Consider the following 5,639-nt stretch of genomic DNA (forward strand, 5'->3'; position numbering starts at 1 on the left):
CAATAATTATAATATACATAAAAAACAAAAAAAGAATTGGCTAGAAGGAAAACCTTATTTTTTGCCTATCCTTTTATCACATTATCACATCTCTAACACTTTAATCTGAAAAGTAAACGTAAAAAGTAGATTCTGTTATCCTGTATTGTTTTTTGCCAAATAAATATTATCAAACATATTAATCATTCCAATCAACATGTTTCCTGTCAGGTTGGAAAAACATCAGTTTCGTTATAACACGAAAATTTTCACTTTAGGACAAAATATTCCCTCTTTATTTCTACATTAAACCATATCATATAATGCAAGACGCTGTTAAAACATGTTGTTAGAGCATAATATTTCACATTATGCATCATTACATGGTGTTCAAACTGAAAAACCTTTCATGTTTTAAGAAGATAAGTTTTTAGTCATATTGTAAAGAGTTTGCAGATTGTTGTAATGTGAAAATATTTTGATCTAACACTCTGTTTTTCAATGTTATAAAATAAGTAAGTCTCTGCATAATATAATTCTGCACAATCCTGCACAATCACAGCATGAATGTCTGAATAATGAGTGTACAAAAAACAAATGCAGATTATAAACACATTATATACATGTAATCTCCATTTTCACTTTACTAGGCTTCTCTGATTTAGCATAAACAAAGATTTTAGGCACCTCTACATTTTTTTCAATTTGATGTGTTTGATATTGACCATTTGTAGACAACACCACCACTTTATATCTTTTTTTTTTATGTACTTACTATATAAACTTCACACTGAGCTATGTTTACATATCTGTCAGCCATGATAACTACCAACTGCCACCTGCATGTTGACTTTATAAGCGTCTGCAGGTTTTGGTATCTTCTTGAGAGCCCATTGTTTAAACAGCTGTTTATTCTGTTTTACTATACATTTTTTTCTATATCATGCTATATATGTTGCAGGTTTAGAATCAAGCCTTCTGGTTGAATCAAGCTACTACTATATTTAATAAAATATTTGATTATTTGAGATAAGATTTTTCAAAAATACTGTAGAAATTCTTAATGTTATTTAGACTTTAAATACACCTTTAAATAAAACTTATTCAGACACTTACAAAAACATCACTATGAAAACAGTGATAATCCAGCACCTTTATTAATATTTTTTGACAAATATTCAAACTCCTGAAATCACTACAGGGGAGTAAAATCTGATTCAAGGATTCCTTAAGGTAAATGTTCAAGATGGAAGGCTGGTGTGCTTATGTGACGTTTGGAGCCTATTTGGTGCTAAGAGTGGGTCACTTGTTGATACTAAATTGTACTACATCTCTGTTGGGGGAGGAATAATGATGATGGTGGTGATGATGATGAAGATAAACACAGGGGCAGAAAATGATGTGGGTTAATAAACATATCATCATGAAGGTTTGTGTACACTGACAGCAGATAATTACGATGCATTTTCTGTCATTTATAATGGTTTTACTTTGTTTTTTATTACTTGCGCTGTATTTTTTGTATGTCTTTTTTATTGTTGAGTAATTCTGACCAGCTAAAAAGTACTATTTTATTAAATATTTGGTGCTATCCTATATGCTATAAGGAGACACACATCAAAGTGTCCCGCATGCATCTTCTAGAGACCCTCTTATACCCTCTTCAGACTGAACGCTGAAACGCCCCTCACCTTCACCATACTTTACACGAAAATTTGTCTCGTAAATCTAAATCAGTGTTATACAGGAACAGAAGAAGTCAGAAGTATGCCATTTTAAATAATCACAAGTGAGATCAGCTGTTATGAAGCCAGTTCAACCATCAGGACAACACATTGAAACCTGTATCCTACATTTCCTGTCGCACTGGAAACTGGCCACACCAACCTAAAATTAGACAAAGCACAAACTGTCATTAGTTTAGTTTCCTTGTTTGCTACTGTGATGTGTTGGTATGCACTGAAACTAAAATCAGCAGGTTTTTGTGTCCATTCTTTCCCCTAAGATGATAAATTTGACGCATCACAACTCCTGATTTATTTAGTAATTTATTTTTGCCATAATCGGTAGGAAGCATTGAGAGCTTCACAAAGCTTTGTCCACCTCTCCCTGCTGATTTCTAAGTAGATGATTCTGGCCAGCTTCTCTGTGAAAATCCTGACTCTGACTCCTTAGTGGTTCTTTGCTTTTTTTTTTTTTTTTTTACCCCGCCCCCTGAAGGAGAGGCAAGGGGTAGTGCTTCAGTTGGGTTTGTTTCTTTGTTAACACTCTAGCAGCACAACTATTGGTTGAATTCATACCACATTGGGTTTATAGATTGTCAGTGACCCAGAATAGATGTCATTACAATTTGGGAAAAGTAGGTCAAAGTTCTAATTTTAATGAATTTTTACTTTTTTTTTTCTTCCCATTTACTTATAATGAGCAAGATTTCAAATGTCTGTAGCAGCAAAACTATTGGTTGAATTCCTACTAAATTGGGTTTATAGATGACCAGTGACCCAGAATAGATGTGGTTACATTTTGGGCAAAGTAGGTCAAAGTTCAAATCTTTTATGAATTTTTTTATGTCTTTTTTTCCTCCCATTTACTTATAATGGGTGAATTTCAAATATCTATAAAAAATCAATTTTGTTTCAATTTATTTCCAACTACAGACAATTGATATGCTGACGTCAGCACCCGCACAGACATGATGACATCAGCCAGACTGATGCCAAAATAAGCAACAATATGTGCGAAGGGCGGGGTTTGTTGTGCCTGGCACCACTTGTTTTTTTTTCTGTCTACTAGTGTAACCATGTCTACTGTTGGAAGTGTAGTCAGTAAATGTTGAAACTTAACCAGCTCAAAGCACAGCACAGGCTTTAGCACCAACTTCACATGAGCATCTCCCAAACTGAAATATGAAGATATCATATATTGTGAAACTACTATGCCAGTGCTTTGCTCAAGGGCATTGACAGCAGAATTAACCTACAAAATACCCTGCTGTGTCAGGATCAAAACCATGCCCCTCTTCCCTTGATGCACCACAATGCTCTCCCACAGGACATGATAAAACAAAATTCACCTTAAAATTTGCTTTATTTTATATCATTAGTTTATATAAAATAAGGCACTTCGGTTATGATTCGTTTGTTGCCTTCAAAGACAATTGAGTGATTTCAGATAAAAACCTCCAGTGCAATAATCCCATCATTAGCTGCCTTTGACTTGAAGAGAAGGAATGTATACGCTGGGACAAAAACATTCATGATCATCATAGACGCTAGGGCTGCCCCCTAATTATTGAATAGAAGAGATTTAGTAGATAAAGCTTTGAGTGGTTGGTTGGTCAGAGGTAAAAAACAAAACAAAAAGAAGCAAAAACTGAATAGGAAGTCACATTTGACCACTTGGTCACAGATACAGAGTTGACATTAATTAAATGCATGTGGGGAAGGAAATCTGAACTTTAGGATCATTGTGAGAAGGTAAAGTCTGAGCGCAAGATGGAGAAATGCATCAGTTGTCAACCTTAACCCATAAAGACCCAAACAGCCACCAGCGACTAAAACCATCTACTGACTTAAAATTTTTGATACCTGTTGATCCACTAATTCTATCAGTACATGTAAATAATTAGTGTAAAATGCAGTTCATCTTTTCATGGTCATCAGATATGCCCATTTGGACGTTCAGAGGCTCCGTAGTGAGCGTGGAAACACAAATCAAGTATTTTCATACGTATATGAAATTTACCAATCATGTAAAAGCTTAGATTCAAGTTGAGGGTTATTATATCAAAAACAGAAAACTGCAGAAAAAGTGACTTTTTCAGTCAAACCTGTCGTTAACTGAACATAAACCAAGTGTCTCCATCCACTGTCATTGATCCAACTCCATGGGTTTTACTGGTGAATCAATGTTGTATAAGATGACAGTGTTTCCATGGTAACTACGGAGCCTCTCAACGTCCAAATGGGTCATATCTGATGACCATGAATAGATGACAAACTGCATTTTATACCAATTCTTGACATGTATTGATAGTTTTAGTGGATCAGCAGTATTAAACAGTTCACGTCAGTAGATGTTTTTGGCTGGTGTTGGATGTTTTGGTTTTTATGGGTTAAAGGTTTACAAAACTGTCAACACATATATTCTATGAGGTGGTGATAAACTTAACATAATATGATTATTTCTGATTTACTTTCAGCAAGATTAAATACATTGATTTCATGTACATTTTAATTCATATGCTTGTGTTCTTTACAGTAGCCTAGTTTATAAATAGATGTTATTGGGAATTCATGATCTATTTTAAAATGTTTGGGGTCCCAGAAGATCAACGAATTTCCTCTTTGGGTCTTGAGTAAAAAATGTTTGTGGACCACTACTCTATTAAGTACCAAGAACTTGTAAATGTTACTTTTACTAAGTATTTCTTGTCAAATGTGTCTTTTCCATGTTTTTTAACTGTGTAATCTTGTATCTGTGTGTTGTATTTGCTGCTGCCTATCTTGGCTGGGACTCCCATGTAAAAGAGGTTCTTAATCTCAATGGGATTTTTTCCTGGTTAAATAAAATAAATAAAACCACAGCCCTGGAACCCAGCCCACTGTCCTTCTATCCCCCATAGATATATATTTCAGTAAAGTGAATTACTATCAAACATGCAACAGGTAGTTGACAAGGAAATCTTTGGGGCAGCCCTAATAAACACACAGTAGAGCAACATATTGTGTGTGACTCATGCATCTTCCTCTTCCTCCTCTTCCTCTCTGTGTGTCCCAGAATTCTGAAGGCCTCTCTGAAACTCTCAATAAGGCCTTTTGTTTGGTTCTTTACTCTTTGTTATGTTCATATATTACCATTCCAACAAGCACGCACCATATTTATCACTCATCCACTCACACACACTACAGACATGTGACATTCACACTATCTGCATATATGTATATATATATATATATATATATATATACATATATATGGTAAAAAATAAAGTTTCAGATAACCTCAATTAGAACCCTGCATTAGGTTTTGGCATTCAAAAGATGATTTAGGGAAAAAAAATGGAAGAAAAAGGAGATGTTTTAGAGGTTGCACAAGTTGCTGGAAGTTTCCTGGAAATTGACTAATTGTTCATTTTCAGCATAGCCGAGCTGACCTGCTAAGAGAAGGAGCAGTACTATGAAAACCAAGGTTTGAGTGCTTCATCTAGCAATATATGTATGAAGTAAGGCCGCCGAAATCTGTGGTACTGGAGTGAAGAATTGGTTGTCCTGGCATTCTTCGACTCCAGTGTGACACAAGAGCAGAAGCAGCTGATGGGTCACAACATGATGGAAAATGAAGGTTCTTTGGGTTCTACTAAAGCGTTGGGATGCCCTTAATCAAGCAGATTATGAAGGGAAGCAGATCAGCGATTTTGTCACCACCAGCACCATGCGTTTCTTTGAAACTTTGGATCTGCCACAAACATTCTTAAGAATTCCTCCAGAAGACTGGGCTGATGATGCAGACTTTCAGAAGGCTGCTAAAATTGTGCATTCCAGAAAAGTTGTCAGTGATGTTGCTGAAAGAGGGGTGGAGCTTATTCAAGACTTCATGCAAACAGAAACAGTACTTGCTCCAAGTTGTCAAAGAACATAGGAACATTTTTTGTAATTTCA

Source organism: Sphaeramia orbicularis, chromosome 21, assembly GCF_902148855.1.
Source record: "Sphaeramia orbicularis chromosome 21, fSphaOr1.1, whole genome shotgun sequence".
Lineage (NCBI taxonomy): Eukaryota > Metazoa > Chordata > Actinopteri > Kurtiformes > Apogonidae > Sphaeramia > Sphaeramia orbicularis.